The sequence below is a fragment of the Mauremys mutica genome, chromosome 3 (genome assembly GCF_020497125.1).
Source record: "Mauremys mutica isolate MM-2020 ecotype Southern chromosome 3, ASM2049712v1, whole genome shotgun sequence".
In the NCBI taxonomy this organism is placed as follows: domain Eukaryota; kingdom Metazoa; phylum Chordata; order Testudines; family Geoemydidae; genus Mauremys; species Mauremys mutica.
In genome coordinates, this window is record NC_059074.1 from 829,816 (window position 1) to 850,164 (window position 20,349).

A 20,349-nucleotide genomic window follows, 5' to 3' on the forward strand; every position below is an offset into this window, starting at 1 on the left:
AGCATGCAGGGCTCAGCGAGGTCTCCTGGCATTGCTTCTAACTCCAGAATACAGACTGCAAGGAGGTCTGTGCACAGATGGCTGCAAAAGGACCATTGAACAATCTCTGGTCTTGAGTGTCGGCTTGGGAATGCTGTGGGTGGACCAAGAGATGAGGCAAAGATCGCAAGGCTGACTTTCCAGATCTGAACTGTGGCATTGCTGAGCCTGGGTGCCTCTACTAATCCTCTTGCCAATACATTTTAATCTAGTTCATGCATTCATGTCGCGTGTGCCCTGTGCCTCAGTTTCCCCACTGGCCAACCCCCCCCCCCCCCCTTTACATAGGAAGCGAGGGTAGATCAGGTACAGTTTGCACTTTGCTTTGGAAAAGCTCATTGCCAGGATTCTGACTTTGCGTTCTATCTCTGAATGCCCAAAGCATGTTCTGTGCTGCCTGCAAAACAAGTTAAAGGCGCGACAGGTGCCCTGGAAAGTGTAATTTAAATTGCCTCTTTTCTCCAGACCGGAGGAGCTCTGTGGCGCTTGTCGCTTCCATGAACAGAAGTTGGTCCAATAAAAGTTACTTGCCCCATCTTGTGTCTCTTTTTACAATTACTGTCCCTTTCCATTCCAGGAGAACCTTCAGATGTTAACATAAGAACGGCCGTCCTGGGTCAGAGCAAAGGTCCATCTAGCCCAGTATCCTGTCTACCGACAGTGGCCGATGCCAGGTGCCCAGAGGGAGTGAACAGAAGAGGTAACCTGCGTTGTGTGAAGGAGTACATTATTTTGTTTGCTTTAAACCTGCTGCCTATTAATTTCATTGGGTGACCCCTAGTTCTTGTGTTATGAGAAGGAGTAAATAACACTTCCCTATTCACTTTCTCCACACCAGTCATGATTGTATAGACCTCAATCATATTTCCCCCCTTAGCCGTCTCTTTTCCAAGCTGAAAAGTCCCAGTCTTATTAATCTCTCCTCATATGGCAGCCGTTCCATGCCCCTAATAATTTTTATTGCCCTTTTCTGAACCTTTTCCAATTCCAATATAACCATATGTCATTGTGCCTGGCACTGCCATAAAAATACAGTGTCAAGCTGTCTAGAGCTCAGGAACCTGAGTGCCAACCTCAGAGCAGACTGCAATGAACCCAGGCACAAACCCCAAACTGGCTGTGTTCTTCTGTACTTAGATTTCACCAACCAAGTGTCAAGTGTGAGCTCCTGGAGCCCTATGACAGCATAACCATGGAGTCCCAGACAGTCCCCATGGGAATCGGGTCTGTCATGCCACCCAGGTGAGCCTGCTTTTGTGATAGACGGTTTCTTACATCAAGAATCACAACAATATTCAGGTCATTCTTCACACAACATGCAGTCAACCTGTGGAACTCTTTGCCAGGTGATGTTGTGAAGGCCAAGACCATAACAGGGTTAAAAAAAGAACTAGATAAGTTCATGGAGGACAGGTCCATCAGTGGCTATTAGCCGGGATGGGCAGGGATGGTGTCCCTAGCCTCTGTTTGCCAGAAGCTGGGAATGGGTGACAGGGGATGGATCACTTGATTATTCTCTGTTCTGTTAATTCCCTCTGGGGCACCTGGCATTGGCCACTGTCAGAGGACAGGATGCTGGGCTGGATGGACCGCTGGTCTGACGGAGTATGACTTTTTATGGCCTTTGGGGCTAATCCAAGGTCAACAGACAGGGACTTCTTCTGCGTAGAAGTCTTACCCACTGCCTGAAGTCCTGCAGCGTAAGGGTGACAATTTCTTCTTGACATGGATTTTTATTCCCTTCCCCCCAGAGCTCACGCTGATGGGACAAGTGTTTGTGCAGGTCTCCTCTTCGTCGGTGTGGAGGGAGCAATCAAGAAAGTCCTAGGTCCACTGATGGTCCACAGCGGCTTGTGTGGTGTCTGTGGCCTTCTTGTGGTGGAGAAGAGATGACACCTCTTGTGGTAAGCCAGCACTTCACACTTGGGAATGCTTCTCTCCTGATCGGGGGGCTCATAGTTCTAGAGCCAACACGTAAATATTCCCTTACAGCATTGGGATACAGAGACCATCAGCGAGATCAATGCAGGCAGCAGCTCACAAGCATTTCAGAAACACTAACCACATTGTTATCACCCATATACCTATTTTAGCAGTGCTAACGCACAGGGGAGCCAGGCTGGGTTCCAGCTCTGCATTTCCGTGAGGCCAAGGGGCCTTGGCGTCAGCGGGCACCTGGTGTGCCAGCGTCCCATGCAGTCCTGGCCCCTAAGAGTTTGCTGTCTGCAGATGGAGGGTGGGGAGGAAGGATTGCAATGGACAAAGGATTGGTCGGGGGTTGTTCAGCACATGGCATGATGGGTCCAGGGTGTGGTTCTGTTGCTGGGGGGCTTGTTGTGTCTCCCCCCCCCCACCCCAGTCCTGATCAGATCCCCCGGCTTTGTGCCTCTCTGTCCTTTTGCTGCAGAGATTTGGAGACAGTCTCAGAATCATTGGTCAGTTTCCCTCCCAGACTCTATTAGGACCGAGGGGAACTGGGAGCAGCTTGTGCAGTGGCTTTCGTTTTTTTAAGAACAGGTGTCGAGTCTGACCCGGAAGAAGACCCAGACGCCCGAGGCCCCGTGCTGAGGGCCTACGATGCGACCAGGACAGATGGGACCTGCTGTGGAGCCCAAAGGAAGGAAGAAGTGAGTCTTTAGGGGGGACTGAGTGCTGCATGAGGCCTGGTGATGGGGCCGGCCATGGGCAGTGATTAGCCAGGGACGGGACCCTTCTCCCCAGCCTGAGCAGGGCAGTTCCCCAGCCTGTCGCGTCCAGCTCTTTGCTTGCTCTTCAGCACCATGGCCAGGGGCCGGTGGGGTGGGCTGGGCTACTGCAGAGGGGCCTGGAGGTGAGGTGGGGAGGACAGGGGAGTGTGAGCAGGGCCGGATTAACTTTTTGTGGGCCCGGTGCCAAATGTTTGTGGGCCCCCGTTGGGGAAATAGGGCATGTGATGGGGGGCGAGCCGCAGAGCGAGGGGCCGGTTGAGGCAGTGAGGCGCAGCGGGACTGGCCCCACTCAGCCCAGCTCAAGGGCCCTGTTTACAAACCCACAACTGCTAGATGCACACTGGCCCGTCTAGCCCTGCGCTGCCAGCGTGCCCCTTGCACACTGCCCCCCTGCCCAGTGCCCTGCCCTTATACCAGCGCCTCCTCGCCCAGAGACCCCCCCCAGATCCCCCTGCCCAGAGACCCCTCCCGCTGGCCTCCCACCACAACTGCACAGCACCCTGCACACCATACCCCCGCCCAGCTCCCTCCCCCCCCACAGAGCCCCTACTGTCCGGCCTCCCCTTCACAGTCCCACCATCACAGCTGTACAGCGCCCCATGTTCCGGAGGGGATTCTGCATCAAACTCTGTGCGTGATATTTTAAAATTCAGATTTTTTTTTAAACAATAAATAAACGTGGAATCTCCACCCTGGCAGTGGGGAGCACAGGCCACTGGCTGCCTGGAGGTGGGAGATCACCCTGCAGCCTCCCCACCCCTCTGGGACAGGGACTTGGCAGTGAGGTTGAACCGGACCCTGACACACAGCAAGGGCCAGGCCTGCCCAGAAACACCCTGGGGCCCTGTCACCCGTGCCAGGCGCACCAGGTGTGGGCAGGGAGGCTCCGTCCAGCAGCAGGGACTTAGTGTGGGGGGATCCAGGTGGGGGTAAGAGGGTTCTGTGGGGGGCAGTCTGGGTGCAGGCAGACGCACAGGGAGGTGCCAGGTGCAGGGGCAATGGGAGTCTGCAGGGGGGACCAAGTGAAAGTGGTTGGAGCTCAGTGGGGTGGGAGGGGAGTCTGGGTGCAGGGGAGGTGGGGTTCATTTGGGTGGGGGTCTGGGTGTAGGTGGTTGGAGCTCAGTGGGGAGGGTGTCTGGGGGGGGCTCATTGGGGTGGTACAGATGCAGGGAGGTGGGGGTTGTCAGGGTGAGGGTTTGATGGGCCTGCTTAACAGGGGAGCCCCAGCTGCTGCCAAGGGGATCCGCATGCTGGGCCCCCGTTTCCCCTATCCCAGGGATCGGCAGCCTTCGGCACGCAGCCCACCAGGGTAAGCCAGCCAGCCTGCGTACCCTGGGGCCTTATCCTGCCAGGCCACATGCGGAAGGTTGCCGATCCCTGCCCTGTCCCCTTCTCTTCCCCATCCCATGTCCCTTCCCCACCACTCCATCTCCTCCCCATCCCACCCCCTTCCTTCCCCACGGCCTCTGTCCCCCTGCCCCGCCTGCCCCACCCCGGGCACGCACTGTTATACAAGGGGAAGGGTGGCTCCCAGCACAGGAAGGGAACTCAACCAGCATGAGGACCCAGAAGGTCGTGTCCAGCTGCAGAGTCCAGGGAGCTGAGCAGCAGCGTCTGTTTTCAGCCGGGCTGCGCAGCTCTGCAGTCAGAGTAGGTATGTTCATTGCACCCCCTTCCCCAAGGCCCCGCCCCGCCTCTTCGCCGCCGCCTCTCCCCAGTGGCCATTCTGCGCTCGCGGCAAACAGCTGGGAAAAGCAGGGGAGGGGGAGCTGGGCGGCCTTGCTGCAGCAGGAGCCTCAGTGCCAGCAGCACCAAGCTTCTGCCCCCGCAGGAGAGAGCGGGGGCGGAGAAGAGTGGGCCTGGCCGGGGCCCCCCTGGAGTGTGGGCCTGGTGCCGTGGTAAATCTGCTACTGGGTGTGAGAGGGGCCTTTTTCCCTCTCGTGGGCCCGGACCAGCCAAGCCAGCTGACAGGGACCCTTAAAATGCAGATAAACTAAATACAGCCTGGAAGAGCCCTGTGCAGCTCTCAGCGTGTCTCCCTCGCCAGTATAAGATAATACCTCCCCCACCTTGGATCTCTCATCAGCCGAGCTACAGCCGCTCTGCATCCGACTCAGAACGTGGCCTTTTTATAAAGAGACGAGGCGGGGGAGGGGGAGCAGCGTCACCGTGTCTCTCAGACCCTGGGCCCGACACAGCTACACCTACGATGCAGACAGCAGTGTCAGACCGCCTGTCTCTGCAGTCAGCTCCGTTGGGTGCTTTGTAAAGCTGTGTAGCTAAACAGCAGGGCAGTTCTTGCATTCGGGGGCTGCTCGCTAGGTTCCCCTGCCTGCAGTGCTGGGTCGGGTGGCCCTGGCCGGGCTGGCTCTGTGTGTGAGGCCCGTGTTAGCCCGATGCGCTGGTGCATTCTCTGGGGTGCCTGGCTGAGTGACAGTGTCTCTCATGAGCCGTGTGATTGTTCCCAACCCCCTCCTGCGTGCGGAGATGTACGGAGAGGTAGCTGCGAGGTGGGGCCTTACTGAGCTGACACAGGGCTGGGGGACACTGCCCTCCCCCGGCGCACTCCAGTCAGTCTGGAGAGGAGACCAGGAGAAGTGGGTTTTGTGCAGGGACTTGGAGCAGTCCAGGGAGGGTGCCTGCCACGTGGGCGGGACCGTCCCACACCCGTGGGGTTGGCATAAAACAGATGCGAAGCCAGGAGGGGGAGGAGGCGGCCAAGGAGACAGGACGTGAAGGAGAAGCCGGAGGGGCACGGGGTGAGCTGAGGTGGGGAGTCCCTATCTGTGCAGAGCCGTGGGGGAGAAGGCTGGTGTCGGCGCACAGGAAAGTTGTGGGGCTGTGTATAAATGACGTAAGGACCCACCCGGCCCCAGTGCATTAATTCCGTGTCGTTGTGCTGGTGTTAAAGTGTTACGAGGGGTGGGCAGGTCTTGCAAATCACCAGAAACTGTGCTGCGTAATTTACGGGCAGCCCTGCGAGTGGATGCAGGGGCCCGAGGGGTGGCGGGGGGGACAGACAGCGTGAGCTGGGGGAGAAGCGTTTGGGAGAAGATGGTGCCAGGGGATCCAGAAGGGGAGGAGGTTCCAAGCGTCCTGGGGAGCATTGAGCAAGGCTGGTGAAGGAAGGAGGGTCCCAGGAATTGGCCATGCCTGGCTGGTGGGGGGCGGAGGCGGAGAGGGGTCAGTGTGTGCTTCGATCTAGTACCTCCCATTCCTCTGAGACCAGCACACAGACTTGCCATTTATTGCAGGCAAAACCAGAAACGTGCAGCCGTGATCCCGGCCCCCACGCCTGCAGCAGGACAGAGCAGCCTCTCGGACGGGAGCGGACCGGGCCTGGCAGCGCCGCGGGAGAACTGAGATAAGGACCGCCTAATAGCATTGTGTGTCTGCCGTCTGTGGGGTGCGGAGCTGGGGCAAGGGCAGCGGGAGCCCTCTATCGAGGACAGCCGGGATTGCAGCTCCTGTGTGGCTACGTTTGAAGAGCGCGGGCGCTGGGAAGCTGGTCGGACGGGAGGGGCAGAACCAGAGCATCAGGGAGGGTTCTTGGAGGAGCGGCTGCTCTCTCCTGGAGGGAGGGACTGACCGGGAGGGGAGAACGCAGGAGTATGAGCAAGGCAGGGTCACCCTGTAGCTGCTCTCCCGTCAGAGGGAGGAAGGGGGGAGCCAACGTGGGATACGCCTGTTTCTCAGCCGTCCTGTTGCCCGAACACCTGGCTGCTAGCCACCTGCTCCAAGCACCACAGAATGCTCCCAACCCTCTGTGAAGCAGCAGCAGGTAGAGGCGTGTTGTCTGTTGTACAGGGAGGGAAACTGAGGCACGGTGACTTGGTGGTGGAGCTGGGGCTAGAACACAGGAGTCCTGGAGCTCAGTCCCCTGCTCTAACGTCCTTCGTGCTCAAACCGAGCTGGTTTTAAACAAGCCCCCAAAATGTACTGACCATATCTCAGGGCTGTCTTCTAAAGCGTGTGCGATGCATGAACGGGATCGATAATAATGTAGATGGTGATAGCATTTCCGTAGCACGTCGCATGTTCAAAGCACTTTGCAGACATTAACTAATTAGTCCTCAGACACCCCTGTGAGGAAGGTAGGTTTGTATCCTCATTATACAGATGGGGAAACCGAGGCACATACTTGTCCAAGGTGAGTCAAACAGGTGAGTCAGTGGCAGAACTGGATATGAGATGGCACAGAAGAGTGCAAGTAAGAGGTTGAATTTTATTTACTGTGCTGTGTAAAATGACACGATTCGGGGATACGAAAAGTCACCTGAGGGGGTCAGTATGTGCTGATTCCAGGAGCTGCTGTTACAGCTTCAGGCTTTTTTGGGTGTTCAGTGCAAATAAAGTATCATGCAGATGCTTCATGAACCCTATAGTAGTACTGTAAGGTGGAGGTTGGGGGAGGCAAGTTGGGCCCTCTGAGATGAGATTAGTCCGTTCCTGTACGTCTCCGGTGTTTGCCACCTCTGAGCCTTTCCGATCACACAGCCACTTGTTCTCATGGCGGTTCTGTGGCAGGAGCTTGTCTGCTGCTGAGGTGGGTCTGTCACCTGGAACCTATGCTGCTTGCTCCTGGTGTTCTGTGTCAGTGACTGCGCGTGTCTTCTCCGAGCACACAGGTCCTCCCAGCCCTTGTCCTTGGCTTTGATTGGAGGCGACCTGTTCCTCATGTAGAACTGGCCCTGGGAGTGGGTAGGATGCATATGACCTTGGTGCATACTTTGCAATGGGGGTAGCTGGCCACTTTGTCATAGGACTGTGGAGGACAGCAGCTGTTTAGGGGGCTTATTCCTTCACCCTCTTACTTCCCTGGTCCTTCTCGCATGAACAGAGAGCAACAATCCCCGGAGTCCAAAGGCGCAAACAATTTGGTGTTTATTGGGGTGAACTTCCAGCCAGCATGATTCCAGATTCCTCCCTCAGTGTCCCCCTTCCCAGCTCTGACACCACAGAGCCTTGTCTGTGTCCCTGTTTCTGTTCCCATCCCCTGTTCCCATTTCCCCCTTTAGTAAAACATGATCCTAATTCCCCCACCCCATCCCCAGTTCCTGTTCCCACCCACCCATACTTCCTGATTGACTGCAGACTATATAGTAAAACCTGAGTTTTGCTTAGCTATACCATAACCAATCAGTTTACTGAAATTTAACTAACCAATCCTAACATATTGTAACATGGTTATTTAACCAATTATATCCTACCACCTTCATTGGTTTACACCCAACAAAATTAATTATGCAGGAGACAGAAACAATCACAGAACCAGACCGCAACCATGCAAATAAACATACAAAACAGTACAGAAGTGAGGATTTCACAACTACATCTATACAGGCACAAGGGTTCCAGCTGTGTCTATTGATAAGTGAGTTCTTGCCAGACAGGATGCTATCAAACCAGGTGTCATAAACAGATAGTTAAGGGTTAAGGTCTCTTTTACCTGTAAAGGGTTAACAAGCTCAGTAACCTGACGAACACCTGACCAAAGGACCAATCAAGGGACAAGATAATTTCAAATCTCTGTGGAGGGAAGTCTTTGTCTGTGTTCTTTGTTGGGGTCTTTGTTCTCTCTTTGGATCTAAGAGGGGCCAGACATATTTCCAGGCTCTCCAAGTTCCCTGAAGTATTTTCTTCTATTCAGTATAGTGAGTATTAGAAAGGCGGTTTAGTCTTGTAATTAATTTCTACATTTGCAATTGTGTGTTTGCTGGAGAAATCTCTTTATTTCTGTTTGCTGTTACTTTGATTATTCTGAGAAAGGGGCGGCCGGGAGTCTCTCCAGTTTTATAAGTTAGACCCTGTAATTTTTTTCATCCTGGTGTTACAGAGATAGTGTACTTGCTTTTTTTTTCTTTTAATAAAATCTTTTCTGATTTCTTCCCTTGTTTGGATTTTCAGGGGAAGGGGAGGGGGAAGGAGGTGGGAGGGAATGGTTTATTTCCCTTTGTGTTAAGATCCAAGGAAGTTGGGATCTGTGTTCCCCAGGGAAAGTTTGGGGGAACAGGGAGTGTGCTAGACACTGGAATCTCTAGCTGGTGGCAGCTTTACCAGATCTAAACTAGGATTTAAGTTTAGAGGAGCCCATGCAGGTCCCCATCTTGTGAACGCTAAAGTTCAAAGCGGGGAATAAACCTATGACACCAGGTTTCCTTTTACATCTTCTAGCTTCTTCCCTTTCTCTGGAGGTGACAGGAATATCAGGACAGGACTGTATTCCTAACAGCCCAATAGCACCTTATTTCAGTGTGACTAGTTTGGAATGTGAGGATGTGACCAGACACTTCCCAGCTTATGGCTGCCTTTGCTGCTTAGCTGAAGAACCAGGCCTCAGACTGTCCCAGTAAAAGAAGGCCATTACACAGACAGACAGTGATTTTTTTTATTCTTTCTTTTATACCACTGTAACTAGCTAAGTGATAAGAATACACCTAAGTTCTTAAAGTACAGGCCTTTGCAGATAGGCCTGAATATCTATATCCTAACACCAGCTGTCTCTGCTGGACCCTTCTAACAGGTGCCCCCAGGCATGTACCACAAGCTCTGCCCCAGCCCTGGTGAGGCGCAGCGGCGTCCCGAACAATCTCAGGATGCATGTTACAGCACTTGGAAAAATCATTCCCGCTGCAGACAACACAACTCGATATTGCCTGCACTGGCAGCCGCATAGACAAGTGGGTCTCCACCAGGGGTACACGTACCCCCGGGGGTATGCAGAGCTCTTCCAGAGGATACATCAACTCATCTAGAGATCTGCCTAGTTTTACAACAGGCTACTCAAAAAGCACTAGTGTAGTCGACACAAACTGTAATTCTGTACAGACAAAAGGAGAGAGTCAGCAATTTGTCAGTAGCAGTGGGCTGTGACACGTCTGTATTGTATGTCTGTTTTTGTAAACAAGTAGTTTTAAAGTGAGGGGTAACTTGGGGGTACGCAAGACAAATCAGACCCCTGAAAGGGGCACCGTAGTCTGGAAAGGGTGAGAGCCACTGCCATAGACCAGACAGGACGTGGGCAGAGAGCAGTAACGTGCGCAGCGAAGGTTGGCGGAAGGGCTCAAGGATGGGACGAGAGCCCTGCCCAGGACTGTTTTTTATCCTGCTCCGGTCCTGCCCCGCAATACCCACTCCTACCGGCACCTGTATTGTTTCTTGTAGAGGTGCCGACTCCGGCTGGAGCACCCATGGAAAAAAATGGGTGGGTGCTCAGCACCCACCGGCAGCTCCCCGTAGCCTCATCTCCTCTGCTCCAGCTCGGCTCCGCCTCCCCCGCTAGCATGCCGCCGGCGTCCTGCTTCTCCCCCCCCCTTCCTAGTGCTTGCACCACGAAACAGCTGATTCACGGGGCAGGGAGGGAGGGGGGAGGAGGGGGAACGCAGCGTGCTGGGGGAAGAGGTGGGGCCGGGTCGGGGATTTGGGGAAGGGATCCAGTGGGGTTGGGAGGGGGCAGAGTAAGGGCGGGGACTTTTTTCTTTTCTGAACATCATCTTCAGCGCCATTATTGGCTGCCTGGGAGGATTTGAGGACTGGCAGTGGCATAGCCAGGTTTTCAGTGTAGGGGGAGCAAACAACAAAAAAAAAGGCGCCCCCCCTTGGCTCCTCCTTTGGCCACGCCCCCTTGGCTCCTCCTCTGGCCATGTGCCCTGACCGGACCCCCCTGCTCACCTTCCGTCTTGTGCCGCCGCCTGTCCCTGGCCTGCTCCCGGTGCTCGGCGCGCTCCACGTGGAGCTCACCAGCAAGGCGGCCTTAAAGGCACAGGGGCCCTTTTGCCTCCCCCACCCGCCGCATTAGCACGGGGCGGTGGGGGTGGCGGGGAGCACTTGGCCACTGAGCCCTGAGCTGAGGAGCCATCCCCCTCGCTCCTCCGACTGCGTCTGCCGCCCCCACATGGCTCCTCTGGCCATGCTGCTGGCAGTGCCGGCCTGCCGCCCCACGGCTCCTCCGGCCGTGCTGCCGGCAGGTGCCACTTCCGCGCCTGCCGCCCTGAGGGGAAGCGGCTGCTTCCGCTGAACCCCACCAGCTACGCTACTGAGGACTGGCCCTGGCCCTAAGGTCAGTCGAGTTTGAGGCCTTTGGCATAGATTAGGGATGGAAAACGTTAACCGGTTAACACAGTGGTCCCCAACCTGTTCGTGGCCAGTAGCACATTCATGTTTTCAGAAGAGTGTGGCAGGCGCCAACAGTTTTTCAAGGCTTATTTTGTACTTGTACATTAAATAATATGAAAAACATCATATTTAATATTCTTCCCACTCTGGGTTGAAATCATTTTGGAGCAAAATGTTAAAAAAATAATAAATTGCAAAGCACAAGAAAACAGCAGCATGAGTGCAGGAAGAATACTCACATACCGGGCTGGCTCCAGGCACTAGTGGAGCAAGCAGGTGCCTGTGTCAGCACATGCTTTGGGGCAGCATTCGGTCCATTCTGCAGAGGCAGAGTGGTTTTATTTATTTATTTTGGCAGCAGTTCTGGGAAATGCAGGGAGAAGCCTGAGAGAAGCTGCGCAGCCTGCAACCCCAGGGTACTGTGTCCCCAGCAGGCGGAGGGCCCTGGCATCTCTCCGCTGCTGGGCACTAGGCGGGCCCCGCGCCTGCCGGGGACAGAGAACAACGGCGCCTGCAGCCCTGGAGAACAGAGAACTGAATGTGTTTAGCATGGGTCTGGAACAGACCAGTAACCACAAGGCACAACGCAGAACATGGAAGTCACAATTTATGCCCAAGGCAATGGTTTCGGGAATGGGAGAATGTGTGTGAATATATGTCATAATATGTTAGCCTGTTGAGTAAGTGTTTATACCCAAAGATTTATCTGGGCGAGGATATAAGAGTTGAGCATAGTAGGCTGGGCACCAATACGAATATTCAGGGCAGTGTCAGGGCCCTATAAGAGGGCTATCATAAATAAACAGATCAGGGTTAAGGTCTCTTTTACCTGGAAAGGGTTAACAAGCTCAGTAACCTGAGAAACACCTAACCAGAGGACCAATCAAGGGACAGGATAATTTCAAATCTCTGTGGAAGGAAGCTTTTGTCTGTGTTCTTTGTTGGATTGTGCGTTCTCTTTTTGGGTCTAAGAGAGGCCAGACATGTCTGCAAGTTCTCCTGGAGTAGTTCCTACTATCCAATAGTGAGTATTAATTAGAAAGGCGGATTAGTCTTATAATTTGATTTCTACATTTGCAATTGTGTGTTTGCTATAGAATTTCTTTAATTCTGTACTGTTATTGCTTTTACTGAGAAAGAAAGGAGGGGGGATTCTCTCCAAAGATTGATAAGTTTAGACCCTGTATTTTTGCATCCTGGTAATACAGAGACAGTTAGTTACTTTCTTTTTATTCTTTAATAAATCTTTTCTGTTAAGGACTTGGTTGATCTTTCCTTGGGTGGATTCTCAGGGAAAGGGGAGGAGGGAAAAGGAAGGCATCCCTCTGTAGTTAGATCCCGGTATCTCTCCTAGGAAAAGGGAGGGGGGAGGAAGCAGGGGGAAATGGTTTATTTCTCCTACGTGTAAGAACTCTATGGATTTGGGGCTCTTGGGATCCCCAAGGATTTTGGGGAAGGACTGTGTCCCAATACACGTACATTATTGGGTGGCGGCAGCTTTTACCAGATCTAAACTAGGATTTTAGTTTAGGGGAGTCAATGCAGGTCCCCATTTTGGAACCCACCAGCTCTAAGTGGGGGTGAGAGCTATGACAAGGGCAATCAGCTATGCAGAGGGGGTCGCTCTTTCTGTCTTCTGTTCAGCTATCAGCTCAGCTTTGCCAGTATAGCTTAGCTACTCCACACTCCAACCTGGTATTTACCAGCTTGGGAAGCCTGGGCCATCGAATTCACTGGACATGCCAGAGACGAGGCTGGTCCCGTCTCTCACTACCAGGTCTCCAGGGAAGGGTGTGAGTGTGCTAGGTTTTTATTTCAAATTTCTTAGAAATAGTAAAACTGTCATACAACAGTGCACATTTCTTCACCTGCCAGAGTGTTTTTAGTGTTCGCCAGACACCTGGCAACACTTCAGTTCTGTTGATTTGTTGACGTTTGGCCTCCGTGGCTGAGCAGTTGAAAGCTTCAGGATTGCAGCAAGGTGTGTGTCAGATAGTTGTGTTCGGTATTTTGACTTGTTTATATTCATTGTGGGGAAAAAGTGACGCTGCCTCCATGACTGACTCTGCCTGGCAACTAATGATGCTGCCTCTATGGCTGACTCTGCCCAGTGACTAGAGACGGGATCTCTGTCCCTCTCCCCCAGCCAATGGGAGCTGCGGGGGGCGGTGCCTGCAGCAGAGATTGCCGGCAGCGTGTCTGCCTGTGTCTCTCCTCCGCAGGCCGCAGTGGGGACGTTCTCGGGCCGCAGATGGCCTGCAGGCTGGGACTTTGAGACCCCTGATTTATGCTAATTTGCTTTAGCTTAATCATACAGGATACAGGCCTGTAAGTTCCTTGCATTACAGCCAAATATTATGAGTAATATTGTTAGGCCTGAATAAAGATGCAGCACAAAACCCAGTTATGCCAACCTGACTGAAATCAGGCTAACAGAGGTTTCTGGGTAATCCCAGCGTGGAAAAATACTGAGAAGCAGCATGTTTCACAAAGCCCTGGGAGAAAGTGAGATAAGAGAGGGGAGTGTTTGAAGGATTGAAAGGGAGCCAGCCTCCCTGTATTCACTCCCTGTTTCTGTCTTAGGTTCATTGTTAACTTCTGTCTTCCAGTTTCTGGTGCTTGGCAACCATACTGATAAGAAAGTTGCGGGGGCATCACAACTTGCTTACATTATAAAGAAAGACGGATGTGCTTTGTTATTAGGGTTTGTTACTAACCAAAGGGGGGTGGGATATGGGTTGTGTGAAATGAATAATTTGTGACGCGACGGAACTGTCTATATAACCCAGGGGTCTCAAACTCAAATGACCCCGAGGGCCACATGAGGACTAGTGCATTGGCCCGAGGGCCGCATCACTGACACGCCCCCTTGCTGCCCCTGGCCCCACCCCCAATCCACCCCTTCCATGAGGCCCCGCCCCTGCCCTGTCTCTTCTCCACCTCCTCCCCTAAGTGCGCGGCTCCCCGCTCCTCCCCCCTCCCTCCTGGAAAGTGCTAAGCGCCACCAACAGCTTTTTCAATGCACTCTTCCAATCCTTGAAATATGTCACGTCCCGTTGTGATACCCTTCAGTGGCATTAAGTCTAGCAATTCTTCAGTTATATTCAAATTGCAGTCCACACCTCTAATAAACACTGCACACTGTGCGGTATCTGATACATCTGTACTCTCATCAAGAGCAATTGAAAATACTTCAAAGTCTTTTGCCATTTGAATCAATTGGTTTTGCACATTATCAGCTAAATCCGTTATCCTGCAGGCAACTGTATTTGCAGACAAGCTTGTGCCTTCAAAAACTTTCTTCCTATCAGGACATAAAATTTCACTGGCCTTCATAAGACATTCTTTTATGAATAAGCCTTCTGTAAAAGGTCGCGATGATTTAGCTATCATTTCGCTTATCACAAAACTTGCTCTTACTGAATCTTCGCTAGACTTGTTAATCCCTGAAAATAAATTTCTTTGCTTGGCAAATGCTGCTTTAAGTTGCTGAACTTTTTCCTCTCGGATTTTTCCGGTGAATGCATCATATTTTTCACGGTGCATCGTGTCATAGTGCCGACACACGTTATACTCCTTGGGAACAGCAATCGTTTGCTGACAAATAAGGCATTGAATTTTATCTTTTACCTCTGTGAAAAAATATAAATTCTCCCATTTGTCTTGGAAAACTCTCTTTTCTTCCATGAGTGTTCTTTTTTTTGACGAAGTCATTTCCAAGCAGTTTTAATAAATATATACTCAGTAATGCACCTCACTCAAAGGACAAAACACGCACTTAGATTTACTGCCTAAGGCTCTGGGAGGGAGTTTGGGTGGGGGAGGGGGTCTGGAGTGCAGGCTCTGTGCTCGGTGCAGGCTCCAGGCTGCGGCAGGGGGTGGGGGTGCAGGCTTTGGGACGGAGTTTGGGGATAGGAGGGGGTGCAGGGGTGAGGGCTGAGGGTGAGGGGTTTGAGGCATTGGAGAGGCTCGGGGCATTGGAGAGTCTCAGGACTAGGGGAAGGGCAGCCTGCCCTGGCCCTAGTGCAGGGGGGCGCTAGGACCCTGCGGCAGCAGGTGATGCCGGAAGCCGGCATAGCGGAGGAGGAGTGGAGTCAGCGTGAGCTCCCGGGCAGGCTACCGGGCGGTGAGGGGGCAGCAAGTGGGGGCTGGTAGACACTGGGGGGAGGCGCGTGGGGGCGGCAGGTGGGGCCAGGGGAGAGACCCGGCCCCAAACATTGGGGAGCAGCGCGCGGGGAGCTTAGGCACAGAAAATAACTCGGGGAGGGGGGCGGGGGTGAGGGGAGTTTGGCGGCGACAGGAAGTAACTGGGGGAGCTCCGCGGGCCGCAGGGAAGAGCTCCGAGGGCCGCATGTTTGAGACCCCTGATATAACCTATACTTAGTTGTAAAAGAGGCTGCTGGTTCTCTTCAGATACGAGCTGTTCTTTACTGACACGTGCACTTGTCAATAAAGAACTTTTGATCGGACCTTGCTGGTGTTGCCTGTCTCTCTGCGGTCAGACAACGAACTTCGCTGTTGGGGTTCGAGTCCCCGACAATATATACTGGAATTTGGTATAAACAAACCCCCAAGAAAATAACTATATAATCAAACCAATGAAAAAAATACACATTCTGCAGTATAGCAAACTAGTAACGTAGACCCTGGGGTTAGCCTGCTAGCCCTTTTGTAACTTGTTCTTTGAGATGTGTTGCACACGTCCATTCCAGTGTAGGTATTTGTGCACCCCAAGCACAATTGCTGGAAATTTTCTCCTTAGTGGTATCCGTTGGGTTGCCTCTAGCACCTCTGGCGTCGCTGTTAGACTAATAAAATAATACCAACAGGATCTTATAAGAGGGATAAGATAAAATGCCAGGTTTATTGTAAATAGAGAGAGCGAGAACTCAGGATATGTAATTCAATATTATTTCACTACGATTCCTTATTCATTCACACACTCACTCATACAAGTTCTGCAGAGTTGTTATAGTATCAGAGGGGTATCCGTGTTAGTCTGGATCTGTTCCGACGAAGTGGGTATTCACCTACGAAAGCTCATGCTGCAAAACATCTGTTAGTCTATAAGGTGCCACAGGACGCTTTGCTGCTTTTAGAGTTGTTATAGTTACCAGCCTAAAGGCTGTTTGTGGCAGACCACTGGCCAGGTAGCCTGCACACGAGGTGGGAGCCAAGTCCTTGTCAGATGCGCATCTGATGCTCCTGGAGGGTGGTTGCAGAAGCAGACTCAGTTTTCAGTCTTTAGAGTCTGTTCTTATAGGATTTTATTTCTGTGCCAGTCTGTGGGAATTGCTTCGTCGTGCTGTTACTGCATTTGAAGTGTCAATCACTCACTGTTCTCATGTTTGAAATGATAAGTCCATCATGCAGATGGCACAGCAGTGAGGGCTCCGGGAGGGTTGTCAGGTGTTTATCTTGTTCTTTGATTCTTTCATCCTTGGGTGGATTCCGGTTTGCCCTCCGGGGGTCATCCGGTTATCTCCGCTCTGTGCATTCTTTGGGCCAGTCAAGACTGAAGTTGTAATTCTTAGGCTGGCACTTCCCTGACCATTCATCCTTTATCTAAATCAAGGATCCATCCACATACATCCTCTATTTTAACATACATTTATCACTTATTACTTCACTCTCTCTTAACTCTCAGGATGTTGCAGATCTGCTTAAACTTCAACATGCATAGCAAACAAGTTAAAAGTTACCAAGAGTGGGAAGCTGTGTTCTGTTTTGAAGAACAATTAGTTGTTTTTGCAAAGCCTTATCACTCTTTGGAACCAGGCTTTCTGTCTTAGAATGTGTTAACACAATTAGCAGTTTGGCCTTGCATGTTTCTCAGAGAGAGGGAGAGACACAGAAATGAGAAAGCAAGAGGCCTGTTCTGTTATCAGTATCTTGGAGTTTAAGCTGTGGGGAATTCAATCTTAGCCCCTGTCTCTCCTGTCCTCAGACTTGTTATACACATACACTTCATGGTTTGTGACAGAGCCAGACTAGTGGGTCCAGGAGTCTGGCAGAGGGCAAATATACTGGTCACTGGATGAGTAGTTTTCTGTTCCCTGAGTGACCAGAGCAGGGCCTGCGCTAGAGTAATCAGGAACCTGCTAGAACCAATTAAGGCAGACAGGCTGATCAGATCACCTGCAGCCAGTCAAGGCAGGCTAAGCAGGGCACCTGGGTTTAAAAAGGAGCTCACTTCAGTTTGTGGTGTGTGAGTGTGACAGAGAGAGAGGAGCTAGGAGCAAGAGGCGCAAGGAGCTGAGAGTGAGAGGGTGAGGGTGAGCTGTGCTGTGCTGCTGGAGGACTAAGGAGTACAAGCGTTATCAGACACCAGGAGGAAGGTCCTGTGGTGAGGATAAAGAAGGTGTTTGGAGGAGGCCATGAGGAAGTAGCCCAGGGAGTTGTAGCTGTCATGCAGCTGCTACAGGAGGCACTATAGACAGCTGCAATCCACAGGGCCCTGGGCTGGACCCCGGAGTAGAGGGCGGGCCCGGGTTCCCCCCAAACCTCCCAACTCCTGATCCAACAGAGGAGGAGTTGATGCAGACTGTGGGTTCCACCAGAGGGGGAGATCTCTGAGGCAAGCAAATCCGCCAATAAGCACAGGACCCACCAAGGTAGAGGAGGAACTTGGTCACAGGTTCTAATACAGAAATTCCCTGATATGGTCCAACATAATCCCCCTTTTGACACTAAGATTTGTAATCGCCAGTGTCACCTTCTGTGTAACCTATTCAAGAGAAGGTGCTGTGAGGCAATGTGAGCCTGCGGTTCCAATGTAGCAGACATTCTTTTTATCCAGCAACACCTGCCACACATTCCAATTAGGCAAATACAGTTCAAGACCGGGACTACTAACAAGGGGTGTAACATTGGAGAAAGAATGCCAGTGGTAGTAGGGGACCATCCAGAAAAGATATGGTACCAATGGTAGGTAAGCTGTTGTCATAGGCGGCAGGTTTGTGTAATTTTTGGTGGGGCCCAAAATGGTGGTGCCCCCCCGCTCCCGCCCTGTAAGCCGATATAAAATGAAGCTACAATGCGTCAGCGCCACAAGATTACAAGGGTCAATAAAAAGTGGAAAGTCAGAAGCAGCACTTGCCTACTTCAATATACGGTATTATATTTTGTTGCACCTGTTGTGATGAAGTGGGAATGTTCTTAATATTTTCTCTGAATACTGTGTGGGTGCCTCAGTTCCTCCTGAAAGATGCTACCTGAAGGTGTTGGGGACAAAGAGATCAGGTGGCCTCCTTGTCCGGAAGAGACACAGAGGCCAGAGGAGGGAGTGTCAGTTTGGAGTTGGCTGGGGAAATGGGGAGAGACTCAGAACTTGGTTCTGGGCTCCCCACCCTGCAAGATGGACCTGACCGAGGGGTTCTGTTTTCTGTACCAACAAGCTCTGTTTAAACTGTGTTCCTGTCATCTAATAAACCTTCTGTTTTACAGTCTGGCTGAGAGTCACATCTGACTGCGGAGTTGGGGTGCAGGGACCTCTGGCTGCCCCAGGACCCCGCCTAGGCGGACTCACTGCGGAAAGTGCATGGTGTGGAAGGGCATGCTGAATGCTCTGAGGTCAGACCCAGGAAGGTGTAAGCTTCTTTCCCTGGAGACAGTCTGCTCAGAGAGGAGGCTCCCCCAGAGTCTGACTGGCTTTGAAGGAGTGGTTCCAGAGCATCCCAGCATCCCCTTCCACCCCATGCACTTCCCAGAAGTCCGCACAAGCACTAACACTCCCTCCTCTGGCCTTTGTCAAGAAGGCTAACAGCATTTTGGGCTGTATAAGTAGGGGCATTGCCAGCAGATCGAGGGACATGATCATTCTCCTCTATTCAACATTGGTGAGGCCTCATCTAGAGTACTACGTGCAGTTTTGGGCCCCACATTGCAAGAAGGATGTGGAAAAATTGGAAAATCCAGTGGAGGGCAACAAAAATGATTAGGGGGCTGGAGCACATGACTTCTGAGGAGAGGCTGAGGGAACTGGGATGGTTTAGTCTGCAGAAGAGAAGAATGAGGGAGGATTTGATAGCTGCTTTCAACTACCTGATAGGGGGTTACAAAGAGGATGGATCTAGACTGTTCTCAGTGGTAGCAGAGGACAGAACAAGGAGTAATGGTCTCAAGTTGCAGTGGGGGAGGTTTAGGTTGGATATTAAGAAAAACTTTTTCACTAGGAGGGTGGTGAAACACTGGACTGGGTTACCTAGGGAGGTGTTGGAATCTCCTTCCTTAGAGGTTTTTAAGGCCCAGCTTGACAAAGCCCTGGCTGCGATGATTTAGTTGGGAATTGGTCCTGCTTTGAGCATGAGGTTGGACTAGATGACCTCCTGAGGCCCCTTCCAACCCTAATATTCTATGATACTCTAAACTGACCACCAAATTTAAGTTGCGTGTTTTTCCTGTCAGGTGAGGACTCTGGGGCAGGGCTGGGGATAAGGAACTTGGGGTGCAGACAGGCTGCCCCAGGGCTAGGGCCAAAGAGGACTCCCCTCCATCCTCCCTGGCAGCAGCAAGCTCCAGGGGAGGGACCCCTCCTCTCCCCTGCAGTTCACTGCACATGCTCCTAGGGTCCCTCTCAGGTCCAGAAAGCCCACTCGCCTCCCCTATGGTGGGTACCGAGGGGGGAGGTTGCCATCATGTGTGGCCTCCCCTGCTGCCACCCCTCACCACAGCCTCACTGGGGATGGGGCTGCCCCTTGCCCAGCATGGTGCAGGAGTGGGGACTGCAGGGTGGTAGCTGGGGAGGGGCACAGTATCACAAAATTCACCCAAGCCCCAGCTGCATAGGTCTAGAAAGCTCCCCTCCCCAGTGGTGTAGCCAGGTTCTAACATCAGGGGGAGCAAACACGTAAAAAAAGATGCCAGCCAACATATCCAATTACTAATCAGGATAACAGGCTGCCCTGGACCCCATCACCCCCTGAAGCACAAGGTAGGGGTAGGCACCACCATGTTGTGCAACAAACACTTGACAAAATGACTTGACTTAGTGATGGACAATGCGGGCAGGTGGGTATTATGTCATTCAATCATTCAACCCATAAAATTGCACACATTTTGCCTCAGTGAAATTAAATATCCAGAGAATTACTGGGCCTGTGATGATGATGATGACCAGGGCTTGCTCACCTGTGCTGTGGAGGCACAGCCAGGCAGGTCTGCATCTGCAGGCAGGTACCCTGCCTCATGTGCAGCTCCCATGGGCCCTGATAGCCACTAGACTGGGAGCCTCCCGGCCAATGGAATGGGCTGGGCTGGGGGGCGGAAGGCAAAGGTGGAGATTGTAGGGAGCTTTGGAGGAGGGGAGGCAGTGGGGGAAGGGAGTGGGCTGGCACAAAGGGGAGGGCTCTCTGGAGAGGAGTGACAGGGGCACAGGGGTCATTGGGAGTCTCTCGAAGGGGCAGAGGGTTGTGTGGGTCTCTGTGGGGCAGGGGGCTGTGATGGGCGGAGTCAGCAGCAACCTGGGTCTGCTCTGCGGGGGGTGTTG

General features: G+C 52.5%; 1 long non-coding RNA gene across 1 annotated transcript; it reads left to right on the plus strand.

Annotated features, from left to right (window-relative positions):
- Window positions 1-685: 685 nt before the first annotated feature.
- On the plus strand, window positions 686-6,285 carry LOC123365746. Its single transcript, XR_006577737.1, has 5 exons — window positions 686-739; window positions 1,177-1,281; window positions 1,791-1,943; window positions 2,557-2,666; window positions 6,002-6,285. It is a non-coding gene; the product is annotated as an uncharacterized LOC123365746 (long non-coding RNA).
- The last annotated feature ends 14,064 nt before the right edge of the window (window positions 6,286-20,349 follow it).